General features: G+C 45.4%; 1 protein-coding gene across 4 annotated transcripts in view; it reads left to right on the top strand.

The window, feature by feature from the left end:
- Positions 1 to 16535, top strand: part of KANK2 (KN motif and ankyrin repeat domains 2) — a 106598-nt gene that overhangs the window by 21697 nt on the left and 68366 nt on the right. For all 4 annotated transcript variants that reach the window (XM_053291873.1, XM_053291867.1, XM_053291870.1 and 1 more), the window contains one exon: positions 14826 to 14955. The gene's annotated coding sequence lies outside the window, so the exon portion shown is untranslated. The remainder of the gene's footprint in view (positions 1 to 14825; positions 14956 to 16535) is intronic.

The following is a 16535-nucleotide window of genomic DNA, read 5'->3' as shown; positions in this document are numbered from 1 at the left end:
CCAAGTGGCATGTCAGGATCCTGCACCACTCCATCTCCTGATATTGCTTCCCCCTTTCTGAGTGAGTCAGGAGGAGGGCTCAGTGTGGGGGACTGATGGTCTCTCTGATTGTTTCACACGCTGCTCCTGCATGTTCATGCATGATATCTGCGTTAGGCCAGTGATGGATTGATTGTGGTGTGATCGGCAACCATGCTGACCATGCAAACGGCCACCGCACATGCGTGGAGGCCATATGCATGCCAGCATCATGCGGGAGCAGCTGAAGGAGAGCACCGCTGGTCACCATTCCCTCTAAGGTGCGCGGCTGTGCATGCACGCACATCCTCCAGGCCCCCCACACAGTGATCCTTTAGAGCCACTCCCTTGCTCTCTCTTGCTGCTGGCTGCTGCTCCCCTGGTACTCCCAGGAAGTGCCATTTCCTCTGCGGCTGCTGCTCTCACCCCTGCTGCCTTTCCCCATCACCTGAGCTTCTCTTCCCGCCCACGCCACCTCTCCCCGTCTGCTGCTTGGGCTCTTGTGCGAGGAATTGTCTGTCTCCCAACTCCCTCTAGGAGTCCTCTTCGCTACTGCCAGGTGGGCTCTTGCCAGGACAAGCCCGATCCTCTCCTGGCAAGAGCTCACACCTCCACTTCGCCCCGCCCATCGCTTGAGCTCTTGTGTGGCTCCGACTCTGAGTCTCTCCTAGTGGTGAACCTTCTTATTTCCTTTCTAACGCGGAAAAGAGGCATCAGGACTGGAGTGAGTTTGCAGTGGGGCTCCACCTCGGTGGTTTTTGTGAGCAGCTACATGGCTAGTGGGGGGTAGCAGCACTGTGGCGGGGAGTACCCCCAGTGTTCTTGGTGACTCTTTGGCCCTTCTCGGCGCTGAGGGGTGCCCCCGGGGGGGGGCTTATCCCAGCATTTCTGGGTGACTCTCAGCCAGACCAGGTCTGTTGGCGCAGACCACAGCGTCTTCTCTTCTCTTCCCTTCCAGTTGTGTTCCTTCTCTCTCTGTCTGCTTTCCCCAACTCCCTTTTGCCTCCTATGCTCGCTCTTCCTTCATATATGGTGTGATAGCCATTAATTCCTCACCTCCTCTTGAATAATTTCACATTTTTGGTGCTGCCAAGATTGTCAAATACTATTGTTCGCACTGTGCTTCTTTTACCAAAGGGTTTAGGCTCCCAGACACCAGCATCACCCTCCATCCATGCTTTTGTTCCCAGTTTGTGTTCATTACCTTCATGCATGCATAGCCTCTTACCGGTGATCTCTGTAAATTCCCTTTACTACCTCTTATAAATTTCCTTCAACCTATCCTAATACTATCTCTTTAACTTATTTGTATATTAAATAAAATACCCTATTGGGATTTTAATTACACATGAATGTGCTATGTTACTAGGGTGCCTAGTGAGTCAAGGCAATGTTGACGCTCTACCATTATACATGAAATGATAAATTAAAAAGAAATATATAATAATGTTGATTAAAATCATTACTATAGAATGAAGTTTGAACAGCATTCTTCATTTCAGATGTATTTCTGTGAAAGTATCTAATAGTTTAAATCAAATGTTATGTTTACACTATGCTGTAAGTGTATGACTGGGAGGCTATTTTAAGAAACAGTTATTAAGGAAATTGTAAAAACAACATATTAGAGGCACATTTATATTGAGACAAATGGACCAAGTGTGTGTGTCCATGTGTCTGTGTGTTGCATCTATAGTGGCACATAATAATGCACATGTGCACACACTGCCGTGATACTGCTGCCCAGAATAAAACTCATTCCACTCACTACTGGGGAAAAATTAGCGGGAACACTGCCGCTGGCACATGAAGATAGCCACAAGGGACACCACCGATTCAGGAAGTGGCAGCGAGCAGTGGAGAAGCAGGTATGGACCTGCTCTCCTCTGGTTTTAAGGTGTCGGGGATGTTACGAATCACGCTCTGAATCACAATTCGTGCACATCCCTATGATGGTTGCCTCATGCAGTAGCTTCTTCTACCTTAGCTGCCTTCTCTCCATGGAGTTCCAGCTGCCTGTGTGCAGCTCACAATTGTGCTGGGGTAGGAACTAGGAAGCATCTGGGAGCTTTTCAGAGCTGGAGAAAGGCTGCTTGGGGAAGAATTGAGCACTTCTTCCTTCCCCTGCCCCCTCCTGAAGCTGCTTTTCTCTTGCAAAAGAAAAGGGCTGTCCTGGTTTTCTGACATGACCATGTTTGCATGTCATGCTTAGTTTTGCCCACCCTGGTGGTTAGTATGACTCAACAAACCATCATGAGCCAGTTGCCACGGTAGAATTCTCCTATGCCTCGCAGCAACTCAGAAGTCATGTTTTGTTCAATGAAGCCCACACTAACATTCATAATATGAGGGATGGAACCACTGTGGAAATGTACATGCTGCGAATGTACACTCTTCTCCAGGATCAAGCTTGGAGGAAACTGGTTCTGTTTGTTTGCAGCAGAAGCTGGTTGTGCCCAGTGCTGATTAGTTGGATCTGGACTGGTGGCTTTACAAACCAACCTCACTCTTCCCCCTGCAGCAGTTTCCCAACATTTGAAACACTTTTTAATAAGATGAATCTAATTGAATAAATATGCCCTTCCTCTCTCTCTCCCTCTCCCTCCCTTCTCCCCTCCCAAAAATGTCCAGTGGCACCCTAGTGTGGAACTCAACCAAATGTTCACTCTCAACAGCAATCAGATTAATTTCCTGGCTTTCCATACCACAGATTTGAAGTCTGTCTCTCATTTGCAAACATGCCCTGAAAATGCACAGTGGGATATGTCTGCTATGGTGGTATTTGGTGCTCCTAACGTTATGCAAGTACCTTATGTAAGTTGTAGTTGGTTGCTTGGCTGTGTCCCCCTTGTGCCTAGAGCAGGCAAAAACCACAAGATTGCCGTGTGTGGATGCCAACAACTGTTCTACAAAGTGTGTAAAGTGAGCTTCACTGAGCTCTTCATCTTAAGAACTGCACCTAACCCAGTGTCCTGTTTTGAAGCAAGTGTCCAGGGTGAGGTGTGACATTTTGTAAATTGATTATGCTGGAAACGATATCCAGTAATGTACCTGAGACACTCATGCAACCACATTTGGCACTACAGCTGCAAGTGTAGTCAGTATGAAATCTAGGGAGAAGCATTGCAGTTTCCCAGATACAAGCTGTTGGAGTACTGGGCACATGCAAGATGCTAGCTGCTACCTCCGGAAGCTTAACTTTTGAGATCAATTGCTAATTCTTACTTAAATGTAAACATGCTTGTTTACAAGCTAGCAGAAGCCTGGGGACAGCTTGAAGGTGGTTTGTAATACCACAGCTAGCCTCAACTGAGCTGTGCCCCCGCCCAATCTGGCAAAGGAGTAGCTTGCAGTCAGTGGACAAAATAAAGAGGTAAGGCTTATTGAATTTACTCTACCTTTCCCTCTCATATGGTGTAGTGGTTAAAGTAGGGCTGTACAAATTTGGCCCTCCAGTTGTTTTTGTACAGCTCCCCTCATCCCCAGTCACAGTGACTCATAGGGTAAGTAGTCCAAATGTTGTAGTCCAGACTCCTAGGGAGTTGTAGTCCTAAAACTGCTGGAGGGCCGAGTTGCAGCCTGGTGTTGGACTAGGGGCCAGGAACTGGGAGACAAACATTCCAATCCCTATAATTCACTGGCTGGCTGCACCAGAGTTGTTGTGGGAATAAGCACACCCTTCAAGGAACTCTAGGTTCCTTGAAGGAAGAGCAGAATCTAAAGGTAAAAATAAAGAAAATAAAACTCCCGTCAGCATTATAGATCATGCTTTCATCAGGCTGCTTGGTTCAGACACTTCACATCTGTGAGCCTTGCAATTTTTAATACAAAAGTGTTATACATGAAATAGCTGTGCTGGTGTTTAGGGCTTCCTTCTGAAAGTGACAGCTAAGTCTTTTATTCTCATTAGACAACCAGCATTGTTCCAAGTTCCCTCCCTGGCATCTCCAGATAGGACTAAGAGAGACTCCTGCCTGTAGCCTTGGAGAAGCTGCTGCCGGTCTGGGTAGATAATACTGAGCTAGATGGACCAAGGATCTGACTTGGTGGAAGGCAGCTTCTTATGTTCCTAAGAAATTTTTAGCTTTTGTACCCAGAGAATTAGACAAAGTTGCTCTATGGTTAGTCAGAGTTATGTTGCCACATAGAATACAGAGCACAGGTAATACAAGAATGTGTTTGCTAGGAATAATTTGAGATCTATCTAATCAGGAGGTTCAGTCCTCATCTCTGTAGTTTGTTTGAGGTACATGTCAAGGAAGAATTTATATAAGATTTCCAGTTGTTGCAAGTTCTTGTTGGAGACAGAGTTACATAGGAAGCTGCCATATACTGAGTCAGACCATTGGTCTATCTAGCTCAGTATCATTTTCACAGACTGGCAGCAGCTCCTCCAGGATTGCAGGCAGGAATCTCTCTCAGCCCTATCTTGGAGAAGCCAGGGAGGGAACTTGGAACCTTCTGCTCTTCCCAGAGCAGCTCCATCCCCTGAGGGGAATATCTTACAGTGCTCACACTTCTAGTCTCCCATCCATATGCCACCAGGGTGGACCCTGCTTAGCTAAGGGGGCAAGTCATGCTTGCTACCACCGTACCAGCTCTCCAGTTCTTAATGATGTGCTAAGTTCTTTTAATTTTTAAAAATAATTTAACAGTGATGTATGCTGACATGAATTTGGCATTGCTGTTGACCAGATAACAATTTTGAAGGGATGGCTAACAAATAAAGTTTATTATTAATTGTTGCTGGCTCCAGTGAAAAGATTCTCGGAGGGCAAGGGTAGGCCTGAGATCTGAAGAGCTACATTCATTCAGGATGGTCAGACTCCATATAAGGTAGCTTCATATATTCATATCTCCTGTACACCCATTTTATAGGTGGAGACTGCATCTCTAGCTACACAGAGCTTTCACCCTGTCACTTTAAACTGATTTGCTTTTGAGTCTATGAAGCTGCCTTGTACCAAGTCAGACCTTGAATCCCTTGGCTTGAGCTCAGGCTTTACTGTGATTGGTAGCCCTTCTCCACAATCTCAGACAGAGAGAAATCTGAGGAAGAATTGAATCCATGCTCCTGGAGATGCTGGAAAGAAATCTGACCCTTTCTTTATGATAAGGAAGAGATGATGGGAGTTGTACTCCAAACACAGCTAGAGGGCCAAAGTTGCATCCTAAGTTAAAGTGTTGGACTGGGGACCAGGAGACCAGACTTCAGATTCCTATTCAGCCATAAAATTCACCTAGGCGACTGCACCAGCCAGTCATTTACCTCAGCCTAACAGGCTTGTTGTGAGAAGAAACGTAACCATTACACCACTCTGGGCTCCTTGACAGAAGAGCAGGATATATATACATGCAAGAATAAACAAAACTCTCTTCAGCACTATCAATCTATGTGCCTTCAGGACCTATTTAATATTAAAAACTTGATAAGACCCATGTGGTGTGTTTTTTTTTAATTGGGGTTATTCAGAAGTCCTGGTGTTCTGTTTCTTGCTTTAAAGGGGTTTATATTCCATTTTTACATCTGATTGTGTGACTGCATTACTGTATACATATTCATGCTAAAAGTTAACCCGTAACCCCACATCCTCGCTTTTAAGGAAATTCTTCTCTTTTATTGGTGGCCTTGTAGACTTGGACTGAGAAGACCCAAGTTCAAACTCCTATTCAGCCAACTCACCGGGACACTTTCCAGATTAGACCCTGCAACGGGGTCACGTCGTATCTCGGTCGTGTGCTTCCACACTTATTGCGTTGTGACACCGCAGTCCCTACACGGACAGCAGGGTACCATTCACATTTCCAATGCCTCCTTGTCTCGAATTTAATTACTGTGATACAGAGCTAGGATGTCGTATATCCGGCATTAAAAAGTTGCTGTTTTTTTGGGTTGTTAGTTTCCGCGAGACTGCTCCCCCTGCTGTTTATGTTTCGAATGCGGCTTGCCTGAATGGAGGCATTTTGCTGGTGTTGAGCAGCTAGTCTGGAAAGCGCCAGGGTGACTCCGGACCAGCCAGCCTAACACAGGTTAAGCTTTGGCATATATTTTTCTGGGAAGAGTGCATTGAGAATTTTATAAGCTTGTAACTCTTTGCAAAGAGTTGCTGACTGCAAAGCTGAAAATTAAACATTCCCCCCCCCCCGTCTCACCAAAAAGACATCATTTTGTGGTCTGATCTTACATTTGCATCAAAATAAAATTCTGCAAAATTGATCATAAGGAATTGTTTTAAAATGTGTTCCTCACCGTTCTTAAATTGCTTTGTTTAGCCTTAAATAATATATTTTTAAAAAACATAGTTTCCTGTATGCTCAGAAATCAGATTGGTTTTACTTATTGAAATTACAACTGATATATTCAAAGGTAGACTCCCTCTGAACATGGATCATGATGCTAGTTTGGATTTGGATGGATGACTATGTGTGAGAGTTTTAAAATATTCCCCGTTGGGGATGGGCTCATAGCTCAGTGGAAGAACATTTGGATGCAGAAGGTCCCAGGTTCACTCACTGGCCAGCAGCATCTCTATCAGTGATTCTATCAGTGGCGAAGCTAATCAGGCAGAACTGGGGAAGATGAAAATTAAAATTATTTAGGAAAAACAAATAAGATAAAAGCTAACTCACCTTGAACTAACTTGAAAATGAGATTGGTTCAGCAATTCTTTTTGTTTGTGAAGGTATCAGTCACTCAACTTGCACAGACTAAGGTTTTAAATTTCAATTCATGAAAACGTAAGGCGAGAACGAAACGTAATACACTTGAACCAACAACACAGCTGCAAGCGGAAACGGAAGTGACGAGTACTCTCGTCTCTCACTGTTGGGGTTTCACCTAACAGAGGCTAGCCTCCCCCCACCTATTTCCCGTGGGTGCCACGATGTATGGAGTCTCCCAATAGAGATTTTGTCAGCCTCATGAGAACACAACTAGAACACAGCAGTGTTCTAGTTGACAGTTAGACAACGTTGCAAATGCAACTGGAATCGGGAAAGACAACATTAATAAAATATATTTTAATGATTCCTGGTTGTTGGCTTCTGGTAGATGATTTTTATTTGATCTGATTTATTTTGGGGTGGGCTCAGCTTCAAAGCCTCATAGGACACTTCACTACTAATTTCTGTTTGAAAAATCCTCGAGAGTTTCTGCCAGTCAGAGAGGAGACACTACTGAGCTAGATGGGCCAATGGTCTGACTCTGTATAAGACGCCTTTCTGCCTTCTAAGACCAGTATGTGGTGAATAACCACACAAGTTTCAAGTTCTGTAGGATAAAGAAACTATCCTTGACTTCTTGTAAAGAACCCCCAGAATTATTGCATCTATTTAAGTGGGGTATTGGCTTTTGGGGATGGGCTGTTGCTATGGAACATGCTTGTCAGGGTTAGTTTGATTATGGGGTCCGCCTCCTGTTCCTGGAGCAGGGGAATTGTGGTGGTGGGGATTTTTTTGTGGTGCCACAGGCACTGCAAAACAAGAAAACAATAACTCATTTTGCAGTCGGCCCCCAAATCCCTAGATCCAGCCCTGCTGAGGGACAAATAAGACAAAGCCAAACCACTGTAAGCTAGCTGGGTCTGGTTTAGCACTGATCAAGTGGCAATTTTATGCGTTTCCAGTTCTGGTATGATTGGCTTGATTCTTGTATGAAGTCTGCACTTGAGCATGGCGAGAAAGGGCCCAGCTGTTATGCTTTCAGTGTTCCCTGGTGGCCTTGGGCCCCACCTCCCTTGCTGGGCAGCCCTCTTTTCCAGGCCTGTGGGCAAGCCCCATCCCCAGGGAGGACCCAGGAATGATTCATATGTAGGAATGAGAGGAATACGATTCTTTTTTGGAAGATCCCTCATCTGCCTGCTGGGGACTTGTTTTCCTTGATCTTCTCCCTCCTTCCCTTGTGCTTCCTATTTTTCCTCCCAGAAGCTCCTCCACTCCCACTCCTTCACCCTGGGCCAAACCAATCCCATCCCTCCTTAACTCCAAGCTTTGGAGGCTGTTTCTCATCTCCCTCCTCCTCTCACAAGCAGGCCTTTGTGCTGCAACTTCTGGCTTCTTTCCACTATGAGTTTCGGAAGCTAAGAATAGTCCTGCAGTTGAAGTTGTCGACCTTCCTAGGCCTGGGATGTGAGGACCTGGCCAAGGCATCCTTCCATGTAGGGAATAGGGATGCAGCTGGAAGTGAGCCAGGGCCCTTGGCCAGAGCCGGGTTGTCTATAGTTCCAAGTCTGAAAGCCAAAGGTCACCAAGACTGTAGTTCATGGTTTTCTCTCCCACTAGCCACTTCCTCCTCTTCCCACCCCTGTATTTTTTGTCCTGGATTTTTATATTAGAAGGAGCTGTGGGACAAGGGGGAACAGTGGTGTGCCTGTCACCACAGTGGGTGACATAGATGGGTGACAGTGGGTGACCACAGTGGGTGACATAGATGAACAGACAGCCACATCCTGGTATTCCTGCTATTAGAAATGCTGTTGTGAGTGGAAAGAGGCATTGAGAGAAATGGCATTTGGTATCTCTTTCTGGAGCATTTATTAATGTTTGTTTATTATTATTATTATTATTATTATTTATTTATTTATTTATTTATTTATTTATTTATTTTACATGTATATCCCGTTCTTCCTCCAAGGAGCCCTTGAGTTTCTCCTCACAACAACCCTGTGAAGTAGGTTAGGCTGAGAGAGAAGTGACTGGCCCAGAGTCACCCAGCTAGTATAATGGCTGAATGGGGATTTGAACTCGGATCTCCCCGGTCCTAGTCCAGCACTCTAACCACTACACCACGCTGGCTTTATTGTCAGATTTGTATGCCACCTTTCAATAAAATGATCCCAAGGTGGTTTACAGTATTTTTGAAACAGTACAAATATATGAAACACTTAAATCACAAATATTACATTTCAATATTAAAAATACATTTATGAAATAAGAATAATACCAATCTATTACAGTTTATAGATATAGAGATATGCACACAATAAAACACAACAGTGTACAGAGCAGCCGCAACACAGAATTTACTCACTGTATAGGATTACTGTGTAGATAAAACTACAGAGGTAGTGACGTTTGGCCATGCCAAGCATTTGTGGCATGCTGTACAGGGCTGAGAAGGAAGTGTCTTTAGTCTTGACGCAAGCAAAACCATTATCCATTATGGGGAGTCATCATGTGCTCTCAGAGCTGTTTAATGTGGCAAACCAGCTACACTAATTTCCACCACCAATCTTTGCTGTGACAAACATGTAAAGCAGAGCTGCACAACTTCAGCCCGGCAGCTGTTGTTAGACTAGAACTCCCAACATCCCCAGCCACAGTTGTCAGGAATTATGGGAGTTGTATTCTAACATTTTCAGGAGAGCTGAAGTTGTGCAACCCTGATGTAAAGTGTTCAGGAGAGATATGCATCCCCATACATACTGTGTACCTACAGTTAACCACAGCTCCCCTGTGTGCTTTATAATGTTTGCCAAAGGATATTAGGGGTGTGCATAAAACTGGCTGGCCCGGTTCAGTTTGAGTTTGGAATGGACTCGAACCTGACTGGACCAGTTTGGTCTGGCACCCCTTCGAACCCCCCCACCCCCAGTCCAGTCCAGGGGGAGTTCGCAATTTTTAAATATATATATAAAAAGTTAATTTATCTTCAGCCCCTTCGGGGGGCTTCTTGTAGGCTGTGAGTGTGTGTCTGCCAAGGTTCCCCCTCCCCCCACTGGCCACTCACATCACCGCCACGGCCTGAATGTAATAATTTTACTGGCCTGTTTGGGCCTCCATAAATTGGCATGGTGGCCATTTTGGAGACCGCCACGCATGTGCAAATGGTCTCGCAGAGACCATTTGCGCATGCACGGTGGCCATGTTTTTTTTCTTTAATTTATAGTGGCCGCTGGGGGAAAAGTGGCTTTCTCTGAGAGCTCCTGGCCATGCCAGGCCTCACAGAGGCCATTTGAACATGCACAGCGGCCTCCAAAATGGCCACCGTGTCAATTTACGGAGGCCTGAAAGGGCCAGTAAATTTATTAAATTCGGGCCGTGGCAGTGACGTGAGAGGGCAGCGGGGGGAGGGGGAACCTTGTCAGACACACCCTACGGCCTGCAGGAAGCCCCCTGAAGGGGCTGAAGGTAAATTAATTTAAAAAAATAAATAAAAAATTTGCGGACTTGATCCAGTCCAGACGGAACCAGGGGTGGCGGGGTTCAGTTTGACCCCGAACCCCTGAACTGAACCCCAGGACCGGTCTGCACATCCCTACAGGATATTCCAGGGAGTAATTAAGTTGCCTGTAGAATCACACAGGAAGCTCTTGGTCTCACAGGAAGCTTTTGAAGGTATATTGAGCATTGCAAATACAACACAAGTTCTAAATAGAGCTGTGTAGTGACCAGCCTCCCCTCCCTCTAAAGAGTTAATGGGAAATGAACCTTGTCTTGGCTGACAGGCTGCTGAACTCCAGGGCTCAGCCAATCAGCACACCAGGTGGGTGGGACCTAGAGAGCTGTTGCCAGAAAGAAGGGAGTTATTTGTTAGAAGAAGCTAGGCTGGAGGTGCACAGGAGCACATGTGGTCATGGAGGTTGGCTGCAGAAGAATAACTCTGTAGATCCTTGGAAGAAATTCTCAACAGGAGTTTGGTGAGTTCAAGGCAAGGAGCCAGGGCTTTGGCTTCAGGAAAATTAATTTAGGGAACAGTTTGTTAGTCAGAATTTGTGTTAGGAAGTTATATTTCTTTTTGTGTGTGCTTTTGCATATACTGTTCTATTATTGTTTACTTGTAATGTAATTTTAAAAAGAAACATTAGCCTACGCCCACCCTACCTAGGGTGTTGCAAAAGTCCCTATAAACATTTTAGCATGCATTAAGACAACCTATTTTTGTAACCTGTTTCTAAGTATTTTTAACTGTATTTAAAAGCTGACAAAGCCTCAGATGGAAGCAGCCTGTAGTAATTGAATAAAACGGTTGGGGGATATTTTTGGTTCTTGTCTTTTTACAAGCCTCTCCAAGTTGGTTTTTAACTCAGGAAAATGGGGGCGGGTGTGAAGGGGGGTTTCTCTGGTGCAAACACATCCTCAAATATTCAGCAACTATCAGTTTTCTCACTACATGTAGGCTTGCACGTGGAAGATTTTTGTACTTATCCAATAGCAAAAGAAAGAGTTTTCCCTGGGATTCCACCGCAAGCCTGAAGGAAGAGCAGCTGGGCCCTGTTTTCCTTCTCCAATTCATCTCTCCACTAATGGCCATTTTACAGGAGACATTTAAATCAGATTTTTTATTTCCTGTGTCTGTCTGGTGACCTCACATTGGCGTGCATTTTGGATTTTGAATTGTTTTGAGATGTTTAAAATATCAGCCCTCTCATTTTTAGGGTGGGAAAGTTCCCAAAAGCCAAGATGCTGTTTTTGTCTCTATGCAAGCAGTAGTGATGAAAAATGTATACCAACTATTTCCATTTCTTAATAAAATAATTACCAATGGCAGTGTCGAAGCATTAGCAGTAATAAACTAAATGTAAACTAGACATGTAACATTTAATTTAATCCAGTACTAGAAAAATACCTTTAAATCAAATTAAACTTGCTATAAACTATTAAACATAAATCAGTTTATGTTCTTTTAAATACCTTAGTACTCCACATTGGCTCTGTCCATTAAATACATAACCTTTTTTTTAGTAAGTTATCCATTATTTCCTCAGACATGTTGCAATACCCATTTAAAATTCTCCAGTTCAACCCAAACTCCAAGTTGCTGAATTACCAATTAATTCTGACAATGTTCCAAATATCTTATATAAGATATAAATGTAATATAAATGTAGTTGTCATCATCATCATCATCATCATCATCATCTTATAAAACATGACTAGTTGACTTGGTCCAAGAGAACAAAGGCTTCATCTCAACAATCTCCCCCCACCCCGCCAGTGACCTCAGATCTTCTCCCAAGGGCTCACATAGAGGTCCTTTTGAGCCAGTGTGGTGTAGTGGCTAGAGTGCTGGACTAGGATCGGGGAGACCCAAGTTCAAATCCCCATTCAGCCATGATACTAGCTGGGTGACTCTGGGCCAGTCACTTCTTTCTCAGCCTAACCTACTTCACAGGGTTGTTGTGAAAGAGAAACTCAAGTATGTAGTACACCGTTCTGGGCTCCTTGGAGGAAGAGGGGGATAGAAGATGTAAATAAATAAAAAAATAAATATATATATACCCATGATAGACTTGCTGGTCCCATGCTTTTAAATCCCACTCAGAAATGGGGGAGCTTCCACATCATAACACTGAAAGGGCAATAAAAGAGACTAAGATTGGCCCAGTCAAAATTTGACAAATGGAACAGAACAGTCCTATAAGAGCGCCTTTATTCTGGTTTAGAGCTAGCCTCTAATCTAGCCACTCAGCTTTAACAAATTTACCTTAGCCTAACAAAGAACTGAGGTCTTGCATGTGGCTCCTGCCCCACAGTGATAATCTATATATTGAATTCTCTAAGGCATACCCGTGGCTAATCCCATGTGTGGCACCTCTTGCGAGAGTTCGGAGAGCTGCCGGATAGGCTAGTCATGGGACGGGTGGAGAGGAAAAAATGGCGGCGGCGGCCGAAGAAAACTGTCGCGGGCGGCTGGCCGGCCAGCAGCAGGACAAGCTGGCAGCAGCTGCCTGCAGGAGGTTGCAGGTGAGGAGATGGCCAAGGGGCCAGGCTCAAGCGGTCTGCTGCATTGCACTCCTGCCTCCCATAATCCCCAGCCAGCCCCCACCACTGTGGCAGGAGCTTCTCGGTCCAGGGCAGCAGCTCAGCTGTTTGCTTCAATCACCGACCTGCTGCAACCTGCAGGTGGAGCTACGGTCGGTGATTGAAGCCAACAGTTGAGCTGCTGCCCTGGATGGAGAATGGGACAGGCTCCTCCGTGCCATGAGCCTCTCCTCCATCATGCCAGGGGCGACCCCTCGGCCTCGGCTCCCCTTCCCGCCCTGCCTGGGGCCGGGAGTTGGGACTCTGACTGCGGAGTTGTTCTGCAGCTCCAGGCAGCCAAAACACACCCATACACACACACCCAGCCCCGCTTCAGGCTGCAGCTGTTTAGTTGCTGCCTGGTGGCAGCAGGCAATAGCCCAAGCAAAGGAAAAGCCCTGCTGCTGCTGCTGCTGCCCAACATCGCATCAGGCTGCTGTTCTGTCCGCCCAACCACCCCGTGTGTTGTAATTTGCAAACCAATACACAGACACAACAAATGAAATATTTCTTATTTATTTCTTTTTTTAAAAAAATGCCGCTGGGGGGATTTTGCCACTTTAGGCAGCCCCCTCTACTGCCTCTCCTTTAATCTGCCTCTGATGCCTCCCTCTTCCTTGGGTTTCTTCATCTTTCTGCCTACCCTGTTTCTTTGTGGCTTTCCTCTCTCGCTCCCACTTTCTGTTTTTTCCTTCTGCTTCAGATGTTTAATTTCTATATGACAGTTTCCTAGGGAACCTGAATTCTGAAAAAAAGCAGCTTTGGAAACCCCGCGGTGCTTAACTGAACCTGATGCAAGATAGATTGCCCCTCTGTTTCCTAACCAGTCTTCAAGTATTAAAAAACCATGTGTCCGATCACTTTAAAAAAAATGATCCCCATAAACTGAGGAAGTTTAGGAATAATGGGATGGCCACATCAAAATTAACAATGTTCACTTTATCTTGGGGACTCGTATGAAGTTGCTCAAGATATGATCAGCATCCATCGAGAGTGGTTTACTGTCCTGGGTTGACAACACTGCAAAATCCCACACGTACACCCCAACACCTGCTGTAATAGTGCAAGAGATGTAAGGATGTTCCTGCATATTTCTGCCTTGAACCAAGTTGGATCATTGTTCCAGCATCTAGCCCAGTCTGACTTGGCAGCTGCTCTCAAGGTCTCAGCAGGGGTCTTTCCCAGGTTTTGCTACCTGAGAGTCTTTTAACTGGGCACTGAACTGGGAACTGCCATAGCAAAGCACTGAGCTCTGGAACTCTCTCTCTAATGGAACATCTCTTGAACTGCGTGCTGCTTCATTGCCACTCTGATCGACTGCTTGGGTGGCTTGGGCAGTTGGGCCGGGTGAGGAGAAACATTAAAACCCTCACATAAGCAGAGCACGCTCTGTTGTTAAAGAAGTTCAGCCCAATAAATTATCAGGAGACATTAGGTTGAGTTCAAAAACCAAAGATTTATTAAGAAACGAACACATCACAAAGAGTGTGTGTGTGTGTGTGTGTGTGTGTGTGTGTGTGAGAGAGAGAGAGAGAGAGAGAGAGAGATTGAACAACGTACCCAAACAGGCACTAGCCTTCAACAACAACCATTCTGACTCTTAACTGACCAAGTAAAGTTGTGCCTTCCAATTGGCGTTGACTCCTGGTGCCCACAGAGCCCCGTGGTTTTCTTTGGTAGAATACAGGAAGGGTTTACCATTGCCATTTCCCATGCAGTATCAGATGATGCCTTTCAGCATCTTCCTATATCGCTGCTGCCCAATACCAGCAGGGATTCGAACCAGCAACCCCTTGCTCCCTAGGCAAGTTGCTTCCCACTGTGCTATTAGGTGGCTAACTGACCAAGACAGCCCTATTAGGTTACTGCGGTGCTAAGAGCAATGCTTTAGAATTCTTAATTCTAACAGCCCCGCCCCCCAGACCTGATTCTGGACTAAACTTCACAGTATTAAGGATGACTTTTGTTTTGGTTTCTTCCATGTCAGGAGATTACATATCAAAGTTGGTGCAGAGACCTGCACCCACTGGAGAATAAGCCAATGACCTTTCAACTTTGTCTTGCAGGCCAATGATACTTGTTGGGATTGTTGAGTGGCAAAGAGAGGAGGACAAGGGAGACTCCAGTGTGTGGCATCCTCATGGTACCTTATCTCTCCAGATGAGGCACAGAGAGCTGGACGTGGCACTGACTGAGGTGAGATAAACGCTTGTTGCTCCTGACTGTGGCTTCTTCTCTGATGCTGGGAGTTCCCTATTGTCACTGTGAAGAGTGTATAATCCCACCTGGATTCAGAAAACAACATTTCATATTTACCCCAAAGCTACAGCTACAAACTGTGTGGCTGTGTTCAAATTTCTGAGTCCTGTTCGGTTTCCAGTTGGTATGCAACACATCCATGTTCTCCTCTTGCCTGTTGGGAGAGGTTGCTGGGAGCAACAGGGTGGTGGTAGCTAACTTCTTATCTGCTGGGCTGCAGGAATACTCTAAGCAGATTGAGGTGGTTGAGGTGGGGCTCTTGAAAGGTGATTGGTTCAGGATCTACCTACTGGCTGTTGAGTCCAAGGAAAATTGTATGTCTTGTACAATATGTTGGTTTCTTTGTAAGTGGACAGAGTGAACAACCAAGCAACCATGCATTGGGGAGCTGAAGTTGTAGAAGAGTAGTATGGCCAAGGCTATCAAGCAGTAGTAGTAAGTTTATCATGGTCCTTAGACCAGACTAAGGCTATCAAATCAATCAATGACAGAGTTGGGATTGCAGTGTGATCTAGCATCTGGAGTCCTGAACACAGTCTTCAGAGACCCAACTCTCCAACTGTATATGTGTCAACATTAAAGGCAGAAGTTGCATCTCTTTTAACGGCAGGATCTGGGCTGATGATAGGAATCAACCAATCTGTGGTTCATGGACTGGCAGCTGTATTTGATTAATGGGGTCCGTTCTCCATGGTTGATTCATTTAAGAATGACAGGTTCTATAATCAGGCAAATGGAAGCAAAGCTCAGTGTTTGAGGAGACAATTCTGGAGCAGAGTGAGGAGTAGTCAAGAGAGTCCAGTGCCTGGAAGGACACATCAGGCAGCAGAGCAATCATGGCTTGGTGGCCATGGTTGCCCGAAGAGTCTCCAGGTCTTGGTTAATGTAAGTGCTTATATGAGAATCGGAAGCCGGTCAAGGAGCAGATTGCAGAATTCTTATTTGTTCCTAAACAAAGGAAGTTGGGGAAGATCAACACCTGCAAGTGAGCCTGTTGGTTGAGGTTTCTCTGCCTGTGGACAAAGTGGAACTAAGCCCCATTCAGATGTTCAGCAAGAACACTGCCAAACACGTGTGCAGGGCTGGAAATGGGTCGGAGGCTCCACTCCCAGCCCCTTACTCACTCTCCCAACCTGCTCTTCATGCTTAGCGCAACATTTGAAGAGACAAACGCTGTAAATGTGATTGCCCCCATTTCTGTGATTGGGACTGAGGGTCTACAATTTCCCAATCATGGAAATGGGGGTAATCACACTTACAGCATTCACCTCTTCAGACAAACACTGTGCTAAATGTGAAGTGCAGGCTGGGAAAACTCGTGATTAGCTGGGGGCGGGACATCCAACCCTCATCCAGCCCTACAAGCGTGTTCGACGTTGTTCTCTCAACCTGAACAGGGCTCTAGTTTCTGGTTCTGCACAAGGTGTGGAGTAATGCTCATTAATAGTATACACTGGCATGCAAATTAGCACCTGGTATTTCTTTTGGTTCTCTAAGAAGTATCCCCCTGGCTTCTG

The sequence above is a fragment of the Hemicordylus capensis genome, chromosome 2 (genome assembly GCF_027244095.1).
Source record: "Hemicordylus capensis ecotype Gifberg chromosome 2, rHemCap1.1.pri, whole genome shotgun sequence".
Lineage (NCBI taxonomy): Eukaryota > Metazoa > Chordata > Lepidosauria > Squamata > Cordylidae > Hemicordylus > Hemicordylus capensis.
This window is presented reverse-complemented; position numbering and strand designations above follow the sequence as displayed.